We start from the raw sequence: 25,358 nt of genomic DNA, 5'->3' as shown, positions 1-25,358 counted from the left end.
TGTATTTCAATACCATTGATCTCAACTGTAATAGCAACTCTCCCAAGACATCTTATATGCTGTAATCAAAAAGCAATATTCTCCTGATCATATTACTCATAAAAAAGCAAAACAAAGTACACGTACATCACGCATACACACAAAATGTCAGTAACTCTTTCTTCCCCATTCTCTTATTCTCAATGGCTTAACTCAGTTCTATTGACATATTGCCTTTTGAAAAAAATTAGCTTGTTTTTAAATTTTCCTTCGGAGCAATAAACTCCAGAAGTCTCTATGAAAATTACTAGATAAGATTTTAAAGAAGGATGATTTTCATTTTAATTCTGCACCAAAATTTTAAGGTGAGTGTGCATTTCAAATATTTGGACTATTTTTTAAAGCTGTGATGATGAATTATATTTTCCTTTGGATTTAAATTGTCCTCTAACTTAGAATTTAGTACTGTGATTATCTGTAGTTGAAATCTGATCAAAACAGGGAAGTGACATTTGTAAGTATAAGTTACCAAGCCATTAACAAATGAGTATGATTAGTAAGCTGATACTGTACACGTAAGAAAAAAAGTTTCTCCCATAATGAGCAAAGTTTGTAAAGTTCACACAAATGTCAGAAGTGATATCTTGTTGTTAGAATATATGGACTGTCTTCTCCACAGCTTGGTAGGTAATGACACAATACACAAAATAGAAAAAAGCGTACATGATCACACATGGTGAAAAATTATTAGAAAGAGCTAGAATCATTTTCTTGATGTATAGAGCACTGTTTTTCTTAAACTGAGTTAAGTTTGAGATCTGATACTACGGTTAACGACAGAACAAAATGAGGATGATAAGGATTCCCTAGTAGTGACAAAAGTGTAATACAAGGTAACTGATACTCAAAGAAGTTGTATTTTAAAAACACACATTTTCTTTTTTTCAAAGCTGAGTTGGGCAGTTTACTCAAGGTGAGAGTTGAAGGCTTCCTAAGTATCTCGCCTTTTGAGATGAATGGCAGTCAGTAATTCATGGATTGTGCCATTGTTATATCCTGTTAGATAGGACCACATAAAATCTTATGTGCATTACATCTGTTTTTTCAGTTCAGTTCAATCACTCAGTCGTGTTTGACTCTTTTTGACCCGATGGACTGCAATATGCCACGCCTCCCTGTTGATCACCAACTCCTGGAGTTTACTCAAACCCATGTCCATTGAATCAGTGATGTCATCCAACCATCTCATCCTCTGTCGTCCCCGTCTCTTCCCGCCTTCAGTCTTTCCCAGCATCAGGTCAGTTCTTCACATCAGGTGGCAAAGTACTGGAGTTTTTAATGTTTTTTAATGGGGGAGAAATAAATGAACTGAATATATGGGATCTTCTTTTTCTTTAACTTTTCAGATGCCAATTCTGGTTAGATGTCCTTTAAAGACATTCAGGTTTGTTTTCTTTTTTTAAAAACACTCAAGTAAAGCAGAAGTTTTATGTATTATTGTTTTGATTTGTCTTCTGCAGCGCTTCAACTAAAACTGTCTCAAAAATATTAGATGAAATGTTTATCAAGGGCCATGACAAGAGGACATCTTAAGCCTTTTCAATCAGCCTTAGTAAATCTCTCTTTTAAAAAGAGAAAAAGCAGGTGAGCATCATTCTCCAGATATGATAGGACTAAGTGTTCAAGATGAAAAGCATTCAGGGGGAAGAAAGTTTTAAGAGAAAATTGAGCATGGCCCCGTCCTAGGTTTCCCTGCTGCCTGCAAAGCAACTTCAGTTTAGGGGGCCGAAGTGGAATTTTTGGCCTAATGCTTCTAGATAATTACTTCTGTTTTCTGTTTGCCACTATACTTTGCACTGGTAGGCAGGCATAGGCTAAGTGATATACTTTTTTATAGCTCGATCCTAAACGGTAGCAAGAGCAATTCAGTCCTAAAATGTGGTTGAATCTTCTTTCAACATGAAAACAGTTTGCAATTATGAGTCTCCATTTCATTTTTATCCAGTTACTTTCAGTTTAATGTTAGTATAAAGTGTCTCAAGAAATAAAGATTATGTTATCTTAGGGAAAGAATTGTATAAAGTTTTTATAGCTTGATGCACTTGGATTAGTAATAGGTTAAGAGCTCTGAAAAAATAAATGGAGCCAATCAGGCTATAAACTCATGTCTAATTGGTGTTGTATATACAGTTGATTTCTTTTCTTACTGTTTGTATTTAAATATAAATGTTAAAAATTAAATTATAATTATTCACAATAGTCTCTGTTCTGTTAAAGCCATCACCGTTTCTCATCCCAACTATCTGAAGGTCACTGAAAGTCTCTTCCTTGCATTATCTCATTTGACGCTCACAACACTATTGCAAAGTATTATTATCACTATTATATGAATGAGGAAGTAGATGGAGGGTCAGAGATTTTAATGGTTTGCCCAAGATTATCCGACTGGTAAGGGGCAGAGCTAGTACTTGAACTTACGCCTTCTAATTCCTATGACAGTCAAACTTTATTTTCACAAATTGCTTTATGAAACCAGGCACTCTGATACGAGATCAAGACACTTTTCTGAAGTATAACTCCTTTGTCCTTTGTGATTTTCCTCTCTAGGTGATCTTGCTGGTGTTTGATTAGGAAGCATGCTATATGTTTGCCTAAAACCAGAATTCTTACCAATGATTGCATTTTCCAAATTTATCCCTCAAAGACAAATGCAAGTGACATCTCATAGGTGAAGTTTCCTACAATAACCCCCCGACTCCAGCTGAAACTAATTGTTTCCTTTGGGAGCCCCCAGAGACCTGGGCTGGTATCCTCATTATATCCTATAGTTCTGTTTATTGTACGGTGGTTAATTTTGGATGTATTTCTCTTCCCCTTTCTGCTGTGAGTTCCTTGCAGAAACTGCACCTCCATTTGTCTTTGATTTCCTAGCACCTAGCACAGTGTCTGGCAAAAAAACGCATGTAAAATTTCAGATGAATGATGAATTGACTGACAGATTGAATGTGGGGTGTCTCAACTTTCAGTTGACAATTGACTCATTTTCTCTGGTACAGGCTTTTCTGATCACATCTTCTATTGGCCTTCTTATCCCACTCTCAATATGCCAGTCGATCCTGGTGAAAGTCTAAAAATTCTCTCTTTTGTGCTAAAATAATATTGATTTTTATTTTGATGTGAATGCAGCATTTACATTTGTGTCTATAAAACTGTGAAGAATACAAAAAGACAAGCAAAATAAAATCCCCTGTAATTCTATCATTATTAACACATTTTATTTCTTTCACCAAAAGACAGTGGAAATATCTGGTATATATATTTAGCATATGTATCTATATGTGCATCAGATTTATAATATGTAGTATGTATTAAATTTAGAATATATATTAATGTAACTTTAATGTATTATTATATAATATATATGTATATTGTATATATAATAATATGTATGTATATATTGTATATAGTGCTTCCACGATGTGTCACTCACTCTTCTAGAACTGTTGTTGGTATTAACTCATATAATACTACTAGTAGTAGTAGTGTTAGTTGCTCAGTCATTCCGATTCTTTGCAACCCCATGGATTGTAACTCACCAGGCTCCTCTGTCCATGGGATTCTCCAGGCAAGAATACTGGGGTAGGTTGCCCTGCCCTCCTCCAGGGGATCTTCCCAACCCAGGGATCGAACCTGGTCTTCTGCATTGCAGGCAGATTCTTTACCCTTTGAGTTACCATTGGGATGATACTAGTAGTACTTAACACTCATTTAATACTACTTAGTTAAGTACTAGTAGTATTATCCACGCTCTTTGAATGAAGACCAAAGAGCACAAGGATGTAAAGTAACTTACCCAAGGCCACCTAACTGAAAAGCAGTGGAACTGGGATTGAAATTAAGGCAGCAAGGCTACAGACCATGCTTCTTACCATCATGCTGTATTCTCTGTCTAGATAGAGATTTAAAAAGAACATCATTCATGTTTGGGAACGCATGTAAGAATTAAAGATTTTAAAATTTAAAAAATAAAAAAATAAATAAAATTAAAAAAAAAAAAAAGAACATCAACCTTGATCAACATCAACATTTTATTGGCTATATTATATATGTTACTGTTATATCATGAATATTTCTCTATATCCTAAAGATTATTTAAAAGCATACATCTCATCTCAGATGTCACCTCCTCAAAGAAGCCTTACCTTACACTAAATGTAAATGAGTGGTTCTCGGTTGGGTCAGATTTTGCCACCCAGGGGACATTTGGCAATGGTTGGAGACATGTTTTCCTGTCGTGGTTGGGATGAGTGCTTTCAGTGACGAGCGGCCAGGGACACTGCTAAGTAAACATGCTGTGATCCACAGGAACCATCACAGCCCTCCCCCAACACAACAAGCCTACACAAAGAATATGGGTTTCAATGGCAATAGTGCAGATGGTGAGAGATCCTTGTATAAAATAATCCCAGGCTCTCACCACCAGCAATTTCTATTACATCACTATTTTATTATCTGCATAGTACTTTCAATATATTTAGTTCAGTTCAGTCACTCAGTCATGTCCGACTCTTTGCAACCCCATGGAATGCAGCATGCCATGCTTCCCTGTCCATCACCAGCTCCTGGAGCTTGCTCAAAATCATGTCCATTGAGTTGGTGATGCCATCCAACCATCTGATACTCTGTCGTCCCCTTCTCTTCCTGCCTTCAATCTTACCCACCATCAGGTCTTTTCCAGTGAGTCAGTTCTTCACATCAGGTGGCCAAAAGTATTGGAGTTTCAGCCTTAGCATCAGTCCTTCCAATGAACACCCAGGACTGGTCTCCTTTAGGATGAACGGGTTTGATCTTCTTACAGTCCGAGGGACTCTCAAGAGTCTTCTCCGATACCACAGTTCAAAAACATCAATTCTTCAGCTCTCAGCTTTCTACTATTTTCTATTACTCTAAAAATATTTTGCATGTGTACTTATTTCCTTGATTGTGTAGTATATGTCTCTTCTACACTTGACTGAAATATCACCTTTATGAAAGCTTTGTCTATATTTATTAATTGCAATCTCCTGAATGGGTGCCTGGTACATAATAGGTACTTAATAAATAAGAAATCAAATAATGTATATCATTTCTTATGTGACATATCATAAAGCATTTAACAGTTCCACCATTCAATAAAAATGTAGATTCTTGACAATTTTTGCTATTATAAATATTCTTAAACATTTTCATGAATCTTTTCATATATCTATCTGTTTATATAGGTTGAAGTCATAAGTAGGGGCTTACTGAATTAATGGTGAAATTTCTAAAGCTTTTCATGTAATTTACTAATTGCCTTCCAAAAGGATCATGTCAATTTATACCCACACTGATAGTGATTGGGGGAAGTTTGCATACTTTTTTCTGGCTGACTCTAGGTTTTACCAATAAAATAATTTATTTTTATCAATTCGAGCAGAACTTTGAGCCAAGTCTTCGGTTTTCTATATCTGAAAAGACAGTCTTTCACTATCATGAGAAGTGCGAGATTTTTTTTTTTTTCATATTCACTGCCTTTCTGAAGAATTTTTGTTCCACAGCTAGATTCATGGGTAATTCTGAGCTCTCCTGCATTATATGGAATTAGACAGTGAAAGACATTCATTTTGGGTTTATATATCCATAAACTTTTGTTGGAAAATATTTATTGGATGACTGATGGTTGGTTTTGGTTTATTTAGCTGGTTCTTGCCTTTGTATCGTGAGGCCTCTGAAGTGACATGTCTGCTGACAGACTTTGCAGGATGCCTGTTGGCTTGTAGGTCTTGACAGGTTCATACCCATCCATGACACGCCTGTATAAATGTAGGACAGGGATGTCATCTGTACAGAGAGCCTGGAGCCTGAAAGTCAAGCCACGTTAGAGGAAGGGCAAGAGGTAACAGGAGGCAATAAGTGGAGGAGCAAAGCACATGTACATTTCCAGCTCCTTTGGCCCGCTGTGTGTGCACAGTGTATTGTGGCATCATGAGAAGCCTAAGTGGGGTCTACGATCTGTTCCTTGTGGCCTATCTGGTAGAAGTTTAGCTCAGTGGTCTCCCTCCATATATATACTCACACCTAATAGAGTACAGGGCTTCCCAGGTGGCACTAGTGGTAAAAATCCACCTGCCAATGCAGGAGATGAAGAGACACAGGTTCGAACCCTGGGTTGGGAAGATCCCTGGAGGAGAGCATGGCTGTCCACTCCAGTATTCTTGCCTGGAGAGTCCCATGGACAGAGGAGGCTGGTGGGCTGCAGTCCCTAGGGTTGCACAGAGTCGGACAAGACAGAAGCAACTTAGCAATAGAGTACAAGTCTATCCAATGCAGGTTAAAAAAGCTATTTATATTTATTTTTTAAAGGAAATGCTCATATAATAGATATTTTGGTATATTTTTAGTGTATATAGCAATTAATATGGCAGCTTATATTTCTATTGTACGTGCCGGTGTGTGTGTGTGTGTGTGTGTGTGGGTGTGTGTGTGTGTGTGTGTATGCCCAAGATGGGCTTGCTCATTACCCCCACCCTTTTTACTTTTTAAATAATAGTGGTTTACAAGAAAAACCTAGAGACTGCTGGTCTAAATAACAGAGTGAGGTCAGCTCTCTACATCCCCCTCCACCTGAAGGAAAACCCATCTTGTTTGACTTCCTTTCTGTACTGAGGGTGTGGCTGCTGGAACACTGACAGGCACAGCAGCTGCAGTAGTGGCCTGAGTAGACTTTTCCTCTGAGTTTCTATAGTGGTAACAGGATTAACAGACTCTATTCTGGAAGTACTTGGGTGGCATAACACCTCCCAGCAGAACTATTCCTGACAAGGACGTGCAGATGGAAATGCATATTTATGTCACTTAAAGCCTACCAGAGACACAAGGATTTGAGCTATAACAATAAATAGAAAAAAAAAATTCTCCAGCGTTTTTGGTAACCCATACTCAAGTGCATTGACGGTGCTTGGCGAAAGACCTATAGTTTGCTCCTTGTCCAAGCATAAAATATTCAGTATTCTAGCATGTGAAGGTAGCCTATTCGGAATATATTTTAGAATAGTTGGAACAAACTAGCACAAAGTCAGTTTACATTTCCAGGTCTTAAAAAATAATAGGACAATTCTATGGCGTGTTTGGGCCATTTCAAGGAAAACAGTCTTATTTAAAAAAGTCTCCACTTACTCCATGTATTAATCGTGATAGGTTTTAAAAATTATCTCCATAGGCCAAATAGACACTGTGGTCATAGCTTCAAGTTTAAAATATTGTCTTTATAGCAATCCTTGGTACAACTTCTCTTAGCTTTCTTCTCAAACACCTCAGACAAGATAGAAAAGGAAAAATGCTTATGCCCATAAATTATGGGTTTGATTTTTCCGGGAAAAATTGACACAACATATCAACTCATAAGAACTGAACTGAAGAATCCAATCAGTCTGGCACTTTGGCTAGGTCTGCTGAGAGGGAAATGAACTATGTCTGTTCCTCCCCATCACCACCCCCAGTCATGGTCCGGAAATGAATATTTTATATTAACTGGAAAATTGAGCTTCCCTCTCCTTTGAAGAGGTGTGCTTTTTGATCTGATTGGAGAGCTGTAGTTCTTTGACACCCTAACCAATCCAGGTATGATTTGTTACCATAAACACAAGATTTTCAAGCATTGTTTGAGGTTTTCATTAGATTACCTGAAGAACTCTGTGAAGAAAAGACAAGAAAATCTTAAGGAGGAAACAGATGGAGGTAAAAAACCTGCAGGATAGATCCAAAGGGACACAGTGAATTAAGAGATTCTGAAGATGTCAAAATTATGACAGAGTTAAAATCTGCCTTAGGAGCAGTAAAACACAGAACTGACCCTACAGCAAATATCAGTAGTCATATACAGAGTAAATATGAACAACTCTCCCATAGTTTAAAAGTAAAGGACAGAGGATTAAAGTTGATGATAAAAAATGGTACTACATATAGAGGCCAGAGCACATAAGTCTTACCTAAGAGCTATAGTTTCCTGAAGAAACCAAAACAGTTTAAATACAGACTTTGCTTAAAGATAATCTTGATATGTATGTCTTGAGCAGAAATAATTTATGAGGGCAAACCTGTCTAAAATTTACTAAAAAGAGACCAACAATCCTGCAAAGTATTTTAACGTATAAAAATAAAAATACTTTTCAAGCACCCAGACAAGCAAAATTAGACCATATAAGAAAGAATTGTTCTTAGGTTGTCCCTAAATCATTCTTGCCCAAAGTCAAGTGCCAGAAAACAGTGGTGCAACATTTTTTTCTTTTTTTAATTTGAGGGAAGATTAGGTCTTGACCATTTTATCCTCAATCAGTTTGTCTTTTCTGTGTGAAAAAGTATTCTAAGGTGTTCTCATAATACTTCATCAGAAGAAGCTACACCACTCTAAAGAAAACTAGCAATACTTTTTTTGGAAAAAAAAAGTTATATTTTCACTTCCTAAGAAAGCAAGAACAAAGTTAGGAACACAAGTTTTGAGGTGCTGAGGCAAGGAAAGAATGATAGTTGTCCTGAGAAATGATCAATGGTTACAAGTTTTAAATTCCAGTGAAAGCATTGAAGTGAATATTATCATTCAAAACTAACTCTGATTGGAGGTGACAGAGCCAAAAACCAGGAAGTGTTTAGAAGTGTTTGGTCTCTTTACAAGATGGTATCTGGGTATAATTATAAAGCAACTTTTGCATTATTAATTTTTATTCATTATGGCAGTTACCTGGAAATTGTATATAAGAACGATTCTCAGATAAAAGCTCCACTCACAAAAGTGTCTGAATTTTCCAAATGCTTGTAATGAGCATGAGTTTTCCAAATTTTCTGAATCTTTCAAGTTTTCTTAAATGAGCATTTTAATGCAAAATACCTTTATAAAAGCTGAGAAAAATAGATTTCTTCATTGAAAAAAATACTCCCTTTCAAAATGACCAGTTAAAAATGGGCTTCTTTAAAATGAATGTTAGAATGTCCTAATGTGATGATGTGGATTAGAATCCAAAGTAGTCAATGGAAACATTAGTGTCTGGAGTGGTCAGTATGCATACATTGGTAATTTTGTTCCATGAAAAGTGTTATAACTGTTTCCTTTGTTTAATGAAAGCATGATGAAGGCAAGCATTGTTTTATCTTTATCTTTCACTGATCCTCTAAAATATTTTCATAAAGAAAGGAGGAAGAGAGATTTCAGGCATTTTGAAGAAGACCCTGGAGCCAGTGAATGTTTGGATGAGGAACCCATCTCAGAACCATATGGGATGCTGAAGAACTCAGAGAATCAGGGCAGCGATCAGCACTGTAAGTAATACAGCTGTACTATACAGCACTTTCAATTAACAGTGTTTTCAGAGCCACTGTCTTTTTAATCTGCAGTTCCTTTCCTCCCAAAAGCACCTTCCACACCCACAGACATTTACGTCTCCCAACTTTGTGAATGCCCTTTACAAGTACCGTTCTCTCTGCTTCAAGTTACCTTCTTCTTTCCCTACCTTGCTCAACTTCTTCTCATCCCTCAAACCCAGAGGAAATGGTACTTTATTTATTTAACAACTACCTGTCATCTGCTCCTGTACCTGCTAGGTACAGGGACTATGGGGATTAACAAATTCCATTTCCCATCCTCATGGACATTTAACTTCTCTGAAGCCTTTCTTGACTTGTGAAATAGGTCCTTTCTGTCTTTCCTTCCATTATGAGTGCGTCTTTCCCACTGTGAGGAAAGCTGTCCATGCCTTGATGTTCCTGAGCTTACATAGCACTTGGCGTAAAGGTTGAAAGAATGTTGAGAGGTGTTTGTTAACTGATGATAAGCAACGCAATATTTAAATTCTGGTTTTCCTGGCTTCTAGTTGTGTGCTCTTTCCTCTATATTATATTGCATCTAGAATAGATACAATAATACCCAGGGATGGTGAAATATTTTCAGGTAAGTTTTCAGATATGAAATTCTTTGGAAACTTTATCCAATTACAGAATTTCAGATGTTGGATAAACCATAGGTGTTAGTTTCATCTTCCACTCACCAATTCATCCATCCATTCATTCACTTAGCACCTGCTATAATAATGAAAGTATTATAAAGATTATAATGATAACTAACATTTGCTTTACACTGTGAGAAGCTTTGGCTAGGGCTTTAAATGAATTTTCCTTTAATTCCTGTAGTAACCCAATGAGGAGGTTATTAAAAGTACAGTTTAACTAGCAAGAAAATGCAGTTTAGAGGGGAAGGGTGCTGTGCTTTATTCATTGGTATGTTTCTAAGCTAGAAAAGATTGGAGTAAGATTTTGAACTGAGGCTTGAAGCCTGCTGTCCTTGCCTTTATCAAAGATACAGGAGCAAAAAGATGAATGTGTCAAGGTTGTGCCATTGGGGTCTTTATGGTCTATTTATAGGAGGCAAACATGTCAACAGACAGATTGCCCACAGGTATCCCTTCTCTGCCATCTGTAACATGAATTTTGTACCAATGAAATTCCCCTTAATGACTAATGGCTGGTCAGAAATCCCCACTGAGGCCAAGGTTCAAATGAAGGGACAGAAAAGACAATGTATGATGAAAGATAAGGCACTTTGGCTCTCGTCCCACTCCCTGGGACTCTGATGCATATGATTCTATCTGGCCATCATTGTTAAGGAGGTCTTTCATATTTATAGGGCATTGCAATATTAGATGATGAGTGTTAGTCCTCATTCCATCAGCTGGGTAGATTAATCTCCTAATTCTCTTTAACAGCCTCTATCAATTAGGTTGTCGTACAAAAAGAACCCCTGAGCCTGGCTGAAATCTTTTGTGTCTCTCAGGTGAGTTCTCTATCTCACTTAGAAAATAACAATAGTATTAACCATGATCACATCCACCCTTTATGCTTTAGATTCCTGTAGGTGCTTATATCAGAGAAGGCAATGGCATCCCACTCCGGTACTCTTGCCTGGAAACTCCCATGGATGGAGGAGCCTGGTAGGCTGCAGTTCATGGGGTCGCTAAGAGTCGGACACGACTGAGCGACTTCACTTTCACTTTTCACTTTCATGCATTGGAGAAGGAAATGGCAACCCACTCCAGTGTTCTTGCCTGGAGAATCCCAGGGACGGCAGAGCCATCTGTGGGGTCACACAGAGTCGGACACGACTGAAGCGACTTAGCAGCAGCAGCAGGTGCTTATATGGTCCAAACATTTTCCCCAAGGTTTATAAAACAAAAAACTGCTACTTTGGAAATCCAAGAACTTAAATAGAAGAACAGTTACAGCCATGAAGAGTTGAAAGTTTGGGTAAAATTTGTTCTTATTCATTGAAGATGAAGACTCTTTGAGATTCTAGGTTCTCAGCTTCTGAAATGCTTTTATAGTGCCATAAAGATAAAACTAGTCATTTTAGCTCTTTGTTAAGAGTACATTGGCATTTGTATTTTTGTCAAATTAGTTATATAAAACTGTGCATTTTAAATAATTTTAAATGATTGATATTTATGGATTTGTTTGTGTCTATGTGCTTACAATTTAGTATGTTAAATGAGTAGGCTTTCAACAAAGCAATTCTTTACTACTGCTGCATCTGCTTTGGATTAATCTCACTTTAATTGAATGCCAGATACATTTGCAAGAGCTCAAAAGGTTGAAAACAGTAACAGAAATTCTAAAGAAATAATACTTAAGGTGGAACCATAGGGCCTCCTGGTTTACATGAGCTTCCTTACCACTTAGCTAATGGAATATTTAAACTTGTAATGAGCCAACCATACTTTGTTTGAAACAGGTATAAATATACCCACTGATTCCAGTTCAATAATCGTGGCAGACTGGAAAGAGGATTTTTTTTTTCTTTCTCTGAGAGAGCTCCATAAGTCATCAGAAGATAGTGCTGATGTTTTAAAGGAAGTATATTTGCTCTTGTTAAGGTTATTCTGAGAGGAGTATCTTTACAGGTGATCAGCTTGTTGAGTCCAGAGGGTAATTTTGCCTCATTTATACATCTTGTGGGCATGAGCCCATGTAGATCTCATTTTATAATACCTAGAAGAGTGGTTCTCCAACTTTGTGTGTACCTATTATGAGTCACAAGGCAACTGAAATTCAGAGATGTGAAACAGCTTGTCAAAGATTCAAACCCAGTTTGTTCTAACTGAAGGTTTCTTTCTTGTTACCGTCTATCTCTGCACAGATTCCTTAAAATCAGCTGAGATAAGTGCAGAGCACTGATAATAAAGACTTTCATCCAATACTTTGGGCACACATATGTTTAAGAAGATGTTTGAGTTAGAATTAGAAATGATTCTCTTTTCCTTTCCGAGAAAAAGTTACTTTTCTAGATTTCAAGGAAACTAATTGCAGTGACTCAATTACTAAAGATGAGAATTCTCCTCTCCTAGGAAATGAGAAATCTATTAAATTCTCCTACTGTCATAAAGAGGCTTAAAGCCTGGAGCCCTGTCCTAGATTCATCACCAGAACTTAACTCTGAAATATTTCTTTTCCCAACATACTACCCAGTTTTAAGAGCATCTTAGGACAGAACCAGGTCAACATAGTTACATGCAGTCAACTTAATTCACATAAAAATGAGCAAATGAACATGAGGCCTCTTTGGGTTCTTTTGCTATTTTTTTCTCCCTCAGTGATAATTTACTTTTATCACTTTTTGAGACCCAGTCTTGGACCTTTTACGGTGCTTCTTTCTGTGGTACCTTTTACTCCATCTGACTTGTGTACATTCTTCCCTCATCCTTGTTTTTTTCTTTCTTGGTTGACTAAGCTGATACACTCTCTATATTGAATATACACAATACAAGAGTACAATATCTCTAGTCATTATATATTTCTCCCATGTATCTTTATCATAGGAGACATTGTAGAAAGTACCAGGTTTATGTAGAAACCAAATCTTCATGTGTATCTTTATAACTAACAAGCAGAGGGAAAAGATAATTGAGTGTAGATGAAATGGGATTAGTAAATTGCAAGAAATAGCATAAATATATTTTCTTCTAAGTTTGTAAGTGAGCATTTTTGCATACTGATTCAATGTCCCTTCTGTCATATTCTACTTGGATCAGGCACCCTGCCTTCTTGCTCAGTCTCGGGAGCATGTTATGATGGTAGGTGAGTGACCCTGGTGGATATGTAGCCAACGACTCCCTCCTTCAGGCTGATGCCTCAATGATGGAGGTGTTTTGCTTTATTATGTTCTCTCACCTAGACTGGAAGCCCTTTGGATAGGCTCCAAATGTTCCACAAAAAGGAGCACTTTTATAGAGAAAAATGCTTAGTTTTTTCATTGGCAGCACTTAATGAGTGTGTCCTCTGAAGATAGGGAAGCACCCTGCAGAGGATGCATTTAACACAACCCTATAATTTCTGCAGTGCTCACTCAGAGGCTGACTTTACAACTGCCCCTTCACCTTCACCAGTGCCTAAGGCATTAATGGGGTCAGTTAGAGAGCTTCCTTCAACACTTGGGAGTCTACCCTCTGAGACTTCAGTGGAGGTAAACACCAAGAGAAAATCCATCCATCTGTGGGGTTTTTTTTCCCCCCATTCATTTAGAAGTTCACTCAGCAACATGCCATTTCCAATTCTGTTCTCTGTTAAAACGCTGCAGTTGATAACATCACTGTAATTTTTGCAGTATTTCCCCCCCTTAACCACCCAACAAAGAAAGGAAATGGAAGAAAAACGTATGTTAAGTGAAAACATAATATTATATCCTCTTTGACTTTCGCAAAGGGTGTTAAAACAGATGCGTTAGTTTTGACCAAATGCAAGGTTTCTATGAGGATTTTCGATAAGTGATATGACAGAGTTGGTACGTGTGCTCAAGACAGTGCAGGTTAAAACTGTTTTGAAAGCATATTTCTCTCATATATCTCACATGTTGAGCAAGCTACAGAATAAATATATGGTAGATATTTTTCAGTGCAATAAAAAGATCTTCAAAGTAGGTCTCTCTTTTCCTGAAATACCTTTTCGTGCCATGATGAGCTAGCTAACAAAAGAATTTGGGGGGGGGGAGGTTAATAAGAGAAAGTAATTTATAATACTGATATGTCAATATGTTTTTGAATAAACTTTTCCCCAGATTTTCTTGAAGTCTCGTTAATATAAGAATTATAATTATATGTCTTCCTCCCACTTGGAAAATGGCACAAGGTGCCTGTATGCAGTTCTGCTGTTCAAGTCATCACTAGAATAGAAATGTCACGACTTGGTTAACAATGCTTTATTATTCACATGGATCTTTTTTTTTTTCATAGTGTTCTTTAGCTCAAAAACATTGTAAATCAGATATCTGCCTCCCACTCTTTTGTTCATTTGCAAATTTTTATTATTCTAGTTGAAGAATGCAATGGTGTGTCAAGAGTCAGTGTGTTCTGTTTATTTGCTTCTTGCTTCAAAATCCTGTTTTCTGAAAAAGGGAAGATGCCAGAAGCATGCCTAATCCTAGCTTCTTCATACATTTGTAAGAAAACTCTCTTCCTCTTCTGGATCAAAAGAAGTTTGGTGTTTTGAATCCATGAAGGTGAAACAGTGGAATGAAAATATACTTCATATAAAGGAGAAGTGCTTCAGACATTGTATGGCTTTTAAACATATGTCATTTGCTTCTGCACCAGTTCTCCCTGTTTCTCTGGTTTTTACTGCAGCACTGCTGTGCTCAGTTCAAGATATCAATGTGTGGTGGTGGTTTTGTTGAAATAGCTTCAAGGTGTCCCATTTAGAATCATGTTACTAATAGAAAGAGTGTTGACCTCCTAGGACATAAAATCATGCTATCGAATTTTTGTTCCATCACCAACTATCATGGTACATACATGATTTAAAACACTTTAGAAAGAGTGTGAAATATAGCATCTTATGCCTGAATTCATAAATATGGTATTCATGTAGATTAACCAACATTGATTAAAAAAAAAAATCCTTCAGAAAATACCATGTAGTATCTACCTAACAGATGAATCTGAAGCAAGACAACAGTCAGTAATTCACTCATTCTTTTGAGAAACATTTATGGGTTATTTATATAGTACTTAACAGTACACTCATTGTTGGTAGATACACAAGGATGAATAAGACCTGGTGCCTGCCTTCTAAGTTTACCCTTCAGTGGAGTGTCAGGCATTCAGATGACTTCAGTAGCATATGACAGATGGATAATAGGGCATGCGCACAGTTCTGAGGATGCAAATTCAGGGATTTTTAATAATGCTTGGTGTAATGTAGATAGGTATCTACAAGAGATGATGTTTTCACTGAATCTCAAAAAATTAGTATTTAGTTGCCAGGTGGCCATTGATATTCAAGGAAGAAGAAAAAATCTGTAAAACACAGAAGTGTGAAAACTAGTATTTAGCAGAGCATAGTAAGAACATGGGGGAGGAATAAGCAAAAGCGAGAAGAAGGATTAGGGGAGTTATGGTGGAGTTTTTATGTTTACCTATGGATTTTAGACTTAGGCCATTGGGTAGTGGTTATTGATTTAAGAGGAATGGATCCCAAGGAAACATATGGACCCTTTCTTTGGAGAAATGCACCATACACAGACATATAATATAGATTCCCAACCCCATACCCCTGAACATACAGACTATATCCAAGTTCCCTTAACTCTTGTTTAAGCACCTAAAATAAATATTTTAAGCAGAAATAAAACAAGATCATGTATTTGTCTTAGAAATGCCAGTATGGAGGATGAACTGGAAGGAAAGTAAGCTTTGTCCTCACCACAGCTCTGTAGGCTAAGCTCTATTGCTATCTACATTTTACATATGAGGAGGCTGAGGCACAGATAGGTAATATAAGTCATGAACTGTAATTGCAAAGAGTGAATGGCAAAACTGGGATTTATACTCAGGAAGTCTGGGTCCAAAAAAGAAGATGAGCTTTTAATTGTTATGGTGCCCTGCCTGTGATATAGTAGACTAAATAGGCTGATAATGATATTCATAGTACATATAATTAATATTCATAATATAGCAATGCAAAGGAGAGACTATAATGATATCTGTTTGAATAGGTCACTGCAATTATTTGGATTTCATGTGAAATATTTTGTATTTATATATTTGGAAGTGAATAAGGTACTAACAGTAGTCTTTACTACCCTTAAGTTTTAGTAGTTTTGTTATAAAGAGTTTTGTTACTTTTTTAGAGATAAATGCTTATCTCAAATGGAAAATAATGCAAATATACTGAAGAAAATGTTATATTATTTTCACAGTAAATGAATGAAAAAATCTTGATAAAAATCTTCTAATTAGAATTTAATTCAAAAAGTCACTCATCTTTAGCATTTTTTTTAATATCTCAGAAGATATTGCCTGTTTTATAACTGATATTAGGCTGCCAAAAAAAGTTTCACTTCTAGAGATTCAGAGATGGTGTTTTTTTTTTTTTTTTTTTTTAAGATAGTGCAAAAGTTTTGGGAGTAGGATCTCTGGTAGGCTTGTTTGGAGTTGTCTTTTCTCTGCCTTCAAGTTACAGTATATGAATACACATAGGAAAGAAAAATATTTCCAAAGTCAATTTACTGGAACCAGGTGCAATACTCAAATTGCTTACTTTTTAAAAAATATGGTGTTAAATGTTGAAAATTGGAAAAAAAATGCTTTGTATGCTTTTATAGAGGTAAATGTCTATTCCTCTCATTAATTTTTTTACATGACTTCTTTTGATAGGATCGAAGTTTTATTTGTATTTTGGTTTTCTTTATTGGCTGAGATGTATAGGCTGAATTATACCTTGAAGTTCTTTAATTCCTTCATTTAAATGGGGTTGAGTGTCTGCTCTGTGACAGCTACAATACTATACTCGGTGAGGAGAAACTCAAATAAAAGATGTAAGTCAGTTTTCAAACTGCTTCCAGTCAAAGAGCAGACTCCACTCAGGAGACCCTGGTAATTCCATGCAACAAATGATCTGACCTAGGTTATAGGGATACTGGTGAGTGGTACCCAGCTCTGTCTCCATCATGGAGGAGGTCTTCCCAGAGAAGATCTCAAGAGCTGAATCTGAGGAAGCATAGGAAGAATGCCCATTTTCTTTTGTTAAAAAAGAAAAAAGTGTAAAACTGTCTATGAAGAAAAAGTTCAATTACAAGCATTCTGGTACACATGTTTAAAGGAGAACCAGCAAAGATGAGTAAGGAGGGTAGAAGCAGATAGAAAAAAATAAAAATTTCAGAGACAGCCAAGGAAATTGGGTGAGTGTATAAAAGAATTTAGCAGTCAACATCACCAGTGCATTTAATAGGGACATTGTATATTCTGAAAGCTCCTTATTGCATAAATTGGTATCCCTAGTGCTTCAAATATGGCTAAAGAAAATACTCTCAATAATACTGATTTTAGCTTATACAGATTTATGTTGCTGACAGAGACTGACTGGATGTCTGCTGAGCCAAATCTGCTTCTTTCTGGACACACATTTTCTGGCATCCTTGTATTAGGTACATGGTTGTGTGCAAAAGGGATGTGGGCAGAAGAAGTGCCTCACTTCTAGTTTGTCCCCTAAAATATGCCCTGTGATTCTTCACAGTTTGTTTTTTCACTTCTTGGACATATTTAAGCAGAGAATGCAGTAGAAAACTCTGAGGGTCCACATAGGGATGGCAGAGCCACAGGATGAAAAAAACTTGAATCCCTGAGTCACCATGTGGTGGAAGGCAACTCAGATATTTATCTGCATGGAACTTTGGGTGGCCAAGAGAGATCATTTATTAAATTAGGCCATAGAAACTTGGGGAATATTTACAGATGCTGCTGCTGCTAAGTCGCTTCAGTCATGTCCGACTCTGTGTGACCCCATAGACAGCAGCCTACCAGGCTCCCCGGTCCCTGGGATTCTCCAGGCAAGAATACTGGAGTGGGTTGCCATTTCCTTCTCCAATGCATGAAACTGAAAAGTGAAAGTGAAGTCGCTCAGTCGTGTCCGACCCTTAGCGACCCCATGGACTGCAGCCTACCAGGCTCCTCCATCCATGGGATTTTCCAGGCAAGAGCACTTTACAGCAGGTACTGTTAATCAATCTGGTTAATAATACGTTAATTTGGAATACAACTCATATGTAAGTTAATCAATAACTATATTTAAGTAATTATTATTGAGTAATAATGATCAAAATACTTACTATTTATTAAGTTCCAGGATTGGTACAAAATACAATATATTTATTTCCTGATTTTCCCCTATATGAAATGTACTTAGTAGATACTATAATTGTAGTATTATATAATTGTATAACAGTAGAAGTCATCTCAAAGAGTCAGACACAACTGAACGACTTCACTTTCACTTTTCGCTTTCATGCATTGGAGAAGGAAATGGCAACCCACTCCAGTGTTCTTGCCTGGAGAATCCCAGGGACAGGGAAGCCTGGCAGGCTGCCGTCTATGGGTTGCACAGAGTCGGACACGACTGAAACGCCTTAGCAGCAGCAGCAGCAGAATTCATCACACTATAATGGTTAAGAAATTGAGGCTCAGAGAGTTGGAGACATTTTACTTAAGGTCATAGAATTAACAGTATTGTGGCCAGGATTTGAATCCATGCTGTCACACGTGGTAGCTATCCACTTAACTGTATATGGTCTCCCATTGGTAGATACTGTAATACATGTTGAACAACCAATACCATGTATTATTTTAACAACAGTCAGTACAGGTGCCTTTATTCTGTAGGATTATGTAGAAGCTCCATTTCACCCTTAAGAGAAATTCTTTTCACCAGTATGTCCCTTCATGAAAATATGTATTTATTTGTGGGCTAGTACCAAAACGTTTTGACCACTAGAACTATTATTTGATTTTTAAAGTCTCTACAAGCTTATAAGCATTATGCACATAATTGATGACTCATACATATGAGTCCATGCATACACGCACACATTTTTAAAAATACTCTAGCCAAATGGATGTTTGAAAATAACAATAGAAATCTATCTAGAAATTGACTGATTGATGTTATCTATTTATATTATTTATTATACCTTAATGAAGGACTGCAAGGAGATCCAACCAGTCCATTCTGAAGGAGATCAGCCCTGGGATTTCTTTGGAGGGAATGATGCTGAAGCTGAAACTCCAGTACTTTGGCCACCTCATGCGAAGAGTTGACTCATTGGAAAAGACTCTGATGCTGAGAGGGGTTGGGGGCAGGAGGAGAAGGGGATGACTGAGGATGAGATGGCTGGATAGCATCACTGACTCGATGGACATGAGTCTGAGTGAACTCCGGGAGTTGGTGATGGACAGGGAGGCCTGGCGTGCTGCGATTCATGGGGTCGCAAAGAGTTGGACACGAATGAGCGACTGAACTGAATGAAGGAATGATGCTAAAGCTGAAACTCCAGTACTTTGGCCACCTCATGCAAAGAGTTGACTCATTGGAAAAGACTCTGATGCTGGGAGGGATTGGGGGCAGGAGGAAAAGGGGATGACAGAGGATGAGATGGCTGGATGGCATCACCAACTCGATGGATGTAAGTTTGAGTGAACTCCGGGAGTTGGTGATGGACAGGGATGCCTGGCGTGCTGCGATTCATGGCGTCACAAAGAGTTGGACACGACTGAGCTACTGAATTGAACTGAATGTCCAGTTTCATTTAATGAAACAAACTTGAGCTGTGATCACAGCAAACTGTAATTTATGAGTCAAGGATTTTAGTCTTTTGGTGGAAATCTCTTTTAAGTAGAGGTTTCTCCTTGGGAACAATTCATCCCATCCCTTCATCCTGCTTGAGTTATAAAGACAGTGCTCCATGATAAATCCATGAGCCAAATATATATTCAAATATAAGGATGCTGTGCACACATCTCACCTAACTTGTGTTATCCTCCTCCTCCCAGATGGGAGAAGAGGATCTGAACACACAAAGGTCTTTATTTAAAAGGTGAACTTCAATTTGAATAATAAGGCCACATCCTGGCCACACTTTGCTACTTTCCCCTGCTTGCAGGCGGCTGGCTTGACCCTTAGGAGGGACCAGCAGCATGAAGTATACCCACACGGGTCCATCCTGTCTTGCTATTGCTCTGCAATTTTAACAAATCCTTTTTTTTTTTTTTACCTTTCCTGAAAAAACAGCCGTATTGTTATCAACTGTAAATGTATTAAAAACTCACAAGGGCATTTTAGTATGTGTATCATGCCTGAAAAATATTATTGCCTGACAAGCCCCCATTGGCAAGTGAAAAGAGGTTTTATTGAAGGAAACAGCAGTAGCAAACAGCAAGCAGAGCACAGGAAGGTAATTGTTCTTTTAATATTGGAGTCACACGTTCACTTAAGATGAAGGCTCCTCCCTGCCCCTGCCTCATCCACACCCAGAGGACCCGCCAGACAAGCGCCCCTGCCGCCTCTCTCTGGGATCAAGCTGTCAATGCGGACTTGTATTCCTTCCCTTTTCCTGAGCTAAGCTCTACCCCCAGAGCTCCCAGCGCCTTCCTGAGTGAAAGCTCTGAAAGAGCTCCCTTCTAAATTGCATCAGTCGCAGGGCACTCTTCAAACTGACAGAACAAAAGAGCCAAATTCTGAAAGTCTGGGCTGAGTGACTTGTTAGTCGTGTTGGTTGATTACCTCTTAATAGGCTCTGAGAACAGGCCACGGTCATTTTGATGCTGCTTAAGGAAACCTTGTGGAGTTCTTTTCTAGTTAGTTGCTATTTAAGGTTGATTTGCTTAATCAGCAAAACACACAGCAAGGGGACAGAGATACACAGAGAGAGAGAGATCTCAGAAGGAAGTTCTTCCTACTATCCCTCACCCCATCCAATCATTGGTAATAAAATTACTTGGACTAGGAGTTAAAAAAAATAAATTCTCATTGAAAAGGACTAAACAGGCCTGCTCTGATGTACGTGTGTTTGTGTACGTTTCTCTTCTGGAACTGATGCAATACTAAATAATAGTGTTTCCTTGCTGGCTAGTTAGCACTGAGTTCCCCAAGCTTTATTGTCTGCTCCTGCTGCCCCTCTCCTTCCTCAGCCATTAATGAATACATTCAACCGGCCAGGGTCACTTTATTATTCTGACATAATGAACTGGGGATGTGATTTCCAAGTTCTGAGGCTGACACTGGCAGGGTGATGCTTTCACCTCGAGGTGCCCCAATTGTGTACTCGACACACTTGGAAGAATAAATATTGATCTGCTTTCTGAGGATATGTGGCCATGTGAAATGTTAATGCTTTTAAACGGCTTTGGACATAGAAAGTAGCTATTATTACCACTATTATTATAAGGTATAAAATCTCAGAGAGTATCTCATCTTCACCCTTTATCCTCATGATTGGTGTGTTGAGTGCCCGCTGTATTCACATCACTGCTCATGTGACTGGGTTCAGTGATGACATTCAAAGACAAAGACATTGATTTTGAGACTAGCCAGTAAGGACGGTAAGGATTATTCTCAACAGTAATTATATACATATTTTATGGACTTCCAATAACAAATGTTTATTCTCTCATTGGGCCTCATTCATTATTGGGTTGGAGATTTTCCATTTGTCTTCTCCAGATGATTCATTCTCTTATATGAAAAGAAGGAGGAAATGGCCATTTAAAATAATAATTGGCCATAAAACTTTGGGGCTCTAAAAAGGATAGGGTTAATATTTACCATTTGGTTTGGTGAAAAAAAAAATCCAGGAAAGTCTGGATACTAAAAGTGAGTTCCCCCCAAAGCCATGGTGTAGGATTAAACTGTTCTAAATAAGAACAGGTGAAATTTGTGATTTGGATGGTACTGGTGAAGCCTGAAGGAAATAAAAGTGCAGCAAGGTGGCAGGAGGCAAGGACTCACCATGGAACAATGGCCAGTGAGAATGGCCAAGTGACATAGTTAACAATATGGGCTGTTTGTATAGTCAAAGCTTTTTCCAGTAGTCATGTATGGATATGAGAGTTGGACCATAAAGAAGGCTGAATGCTGAAGAATTGATGCTTTTGAACTGTGGTGTTGGAGAAAACTCTTGAGAGGCCCTTGGACTGCAAGGAGATCAAGCCAGTCAATCCTAAAGGAAATCAGACCTGAACACTCATTGGAGGGACTGATCTTCAGCAAGCTGAAGCTGTAATACTTTGGCCACCTGATGCAAAGAATCAGCTCATTAGAAAAGACCCTGATGCTGGGAAAGATTGAAGGCAGGAGGAGAAGGGGACAACAGAGGATGAGATGGTTGGATGGCATCATTTACTCGATGGACATGAGTTTGAACAAGCTCTAGGAGATGGTGAAGGACAGGGAAGCCTGATGTGCTGCAGTCCATGGGGGTGCAAAGAGTCAGACACAAGTGAGCGACTGAACAACAACAAATAGCAAATTTTAAATTGCTTGTAAGTTTTGCTGATAAAGGCTTTCTCCCCTTTGTTTTCTTTAAACTTTGGTAAAAATCTGTTAGACCCCATGTAGATCTGAGACATGGAAGGTATTTGCAGTAGGTGAGTTGGGATTGAGTATGAGACAGTTTTGCTTATCTCAAGGACTCTAGGCACTTGAAGAGAGGGTTGTGCTGCCATCTGAGTTACACATTTGTTTATTAAATCATTCATTTACCTAATGTTTATTGAGTATCTACTGCATTCTAGGGACTCTGATAGAAATTAGAAATACAAAAGAGAGTAGTACTGATATGACCTGTGCTTAGTACAGGTTATGGTTGTATGTAATGGGATGCACATGTATCTGCTTTGCAGTAATTTGAAAATTTATAGGGATCCTTTGTGATCTACACACATAGCAGGGTTGCTGTTTCACACCGCCCCCCGCCCCCCCACACCAGTTCTTCTTTACTTTATTTTGGCAAATTAGTTTCTTTATTGGTTCCTAGCTTTTCAGATTTTGCTCAAGTAATGCCTCCCCCCTCTCCCCACCTAGTCACACCTTGCCAAGTCCTCTTTACAGCCTTGGAAATCCTCAGCCTGAAGAAACCTCACATTTTTTTCTGATTTAATTGGTCTGGAGTTCAGTCTAAAGCATCACAGTTTGTAACAATTGCCAAGATGATTCTAGTATGTAGCCAGGGTTGAGAACCGCTGTCCAAACATGTGCAAATAAAATCTTATTGGTATAGTGTCCTACGATTGCATTTTGCAGCAACATTTACCCTTTCCTTTATATTTCCTTTTTTTCCCCTAGGAGAGGAAAATGGGTCCTTCTCCTCTTCAACATGACCTTTTGTATCAGGAGTTTGCATCTCCTTATCTTTCGCTGTCCACAGGATGCATCTTTATTCACCATGATCCCCTTTCCCTGTATTTTCACTCTCTCTACTGACTCTGTCCTGCCTCTGCAGGCTGACTTAGGTGTGCTATAGCCTGAAAAGCCTTCTTAAGGTAATTTTTCCATCACCCAATTACTCAGAGGCGTCCTTAGCACAAGTGACTTTACTATCTACTCATTTCTTGATCCTTCACAATTGACTTCTATCCCCACCAAGTAAAACTGATCTTTCAAAGCCCTTGTGGTAGTACATGCAAGCTGCTTAATACATATTGGTTGAGTGAAAAAATAAATGAGTAGATGACTTTCTAATAATCAAATCAATGATATTTCATCATTTTCTTCTCTCCTTGATAACATGACTAGTCAGGTCCACGACTCTGACCCTGTCTTTTTTAGCAGAAAATGCTGTTGTTGTTGTTTTCCCCCATTCTGATATTTCTTCTACGACCCCTTGGCTGGCCACTTCACAGTTGTGCACAGGTGTATGGGTTGTGGAAGCAGACAAACTTGGTCATCAAATCAAGTCCCTGCCACTTCATAGTTGCATGACTTAGAACAAATTGGCCACCTCACCAAGTCTCATTTCTTCATCCATAGAGTGGAGATAAGACAACACTGCTCTAAAGATTGATATGATACTTCAGTGCCATTGCCAAGTCATTAAGTGCTCAGTTAATGTTAGTGGATGTTTCCATTGCAGTGGATAGAAGTTGCCTGTGGGCAGTCACTAAGCCATTTTTTCCACCACTGTATTCTGTACTTGAAACTTACAGTGTTAGGCTCAGGATCCTTGAGAAAAAAGGTGAATGAATGAGCCAGTACATTGTTCTCTTAATGGATGATCTTTCTCAAAGCCTTGCCTTAGGCTCTATTCACTCTTTACCTTGCTGACCTCATTTATTTCCTGATGACCTTTGATATCATTTATTACTCCACCTCTCTTCTTCATGTAGATTACCGCCACATCTAAACTGAAATTAGACTCGGCTTGTTGTGCCCTCCATATCCAGATATGTTGTCTTTAAGACATTTCCCAAGCAAGCATCCCAAAAGGCATTTCTTGCATATCTTAAAATCACTATATTCAGAAAAGAACTAGTCTGTCTTCTCTCTCCCTAACTCTTATTATTCATTTTAATATATTCATTATCTATATTTGGAAGAGTCTGCTATATAAAATATATTTGTGGGATTTCACTGGTGGTTTGGTAGTTAAGACTTCACACTTCCAATGCAGGAAACACAAGTTCAATCTCTGGCCGAGAAAGTAAGGTCCTTTGAAATATATATATATATTCAAAGTATATAAATTATATATTTCAAGTATATAAATATGTGTATATTTCAAATATAAAGTATATATATTTGTTTCATTTATATATACATATACAAAATATATGTGTTTATCTATGTCATGACCTCCAAAGAGTTCTACCTGCCTATCTGTTGATTGGCTTAATGATATTCCCATCTACCAAATGTTATTCTTCCTAATGTATAGCTCAGGTTTTTAGCTACCTGCCCTAATGACAACCAAAAATTACAAGAACTGTAATTCTTACAACTCCACACTTCTTATCCTGCCAGTGGTTTTTTTTGACCCTTATTTTAATCAAAACTCCCTTTTATATAAACAATATTTATACTTTAAGCAAGCAACACATAGTGACAATTTTATTGTGGAAAGAAAGAGCTCACGCAATATGGAAGTGTAAAAGAAAAGCAAAATTCTCACTTCACCCCTGCTCCTCGCTTCTTTCTTACTACTCTTTACGGAGGTGGTTCCTATATTCAGTTGGGGATAACTCTTTTCTAGATTTTTCATCTAAATTGATGAACATATACATGTCTGATGCTTACTTAAAGTAAATGGGCCATACTGCATTTGTTAACGTGATGCTGGCTTTTTCCTCCCTCATTAATATGTCTTGTTCCTTTAGCCCAACCTCTTCCTAGAGGACTGTGGCCCAGTATAGCCTCCTACAGGAGCACCATGACATATTAGGCGGACTTTCATTGCTGAATGTTTAAAAGCTCCCTTACTATTTATTCCCCATTTATCTGTGTCATCTTTTAACTAAATGAGAAATCACATTTCACATTTTCCGTCTTTGCCTCTTTGTACA

At 37.8% G+C, this 25,358-nt stretch overlaps 1 protein-coding gene across 2 annotated transcripts in view; it reads right to left on the bottom strand.

Moving 5' to 3' along the window:
* LOC108638602 (myoD family inhibitor domain-containing protein) overlaps nt 1-25,358 on the bottom strand; it is a 108,589-nt gene that overhangs the window by 16,019 nt on the left and 67,212 nt on the right. The window lies entirely within an intron of this gene.

This window comes from Capra hircus, chromosome 22, assembly GCF_001704415.2.
Source record: "Capra hircus breed San Clemente chromosome 22, ASM170441v1, whole genome shotgun sequence".
Taxonomy (NCBI): domain Eukaryota; kingdom Metazoa; phylum Chordata; class Mammalia; order Artiodactyla; family Bovidae; genus Capra; species Capra hircus.
The sequence above is the reverse complement of the archived record's forward strand: the minus strand, read 5'-3'. Positions and strand labels throughout refer to the sequence as shown.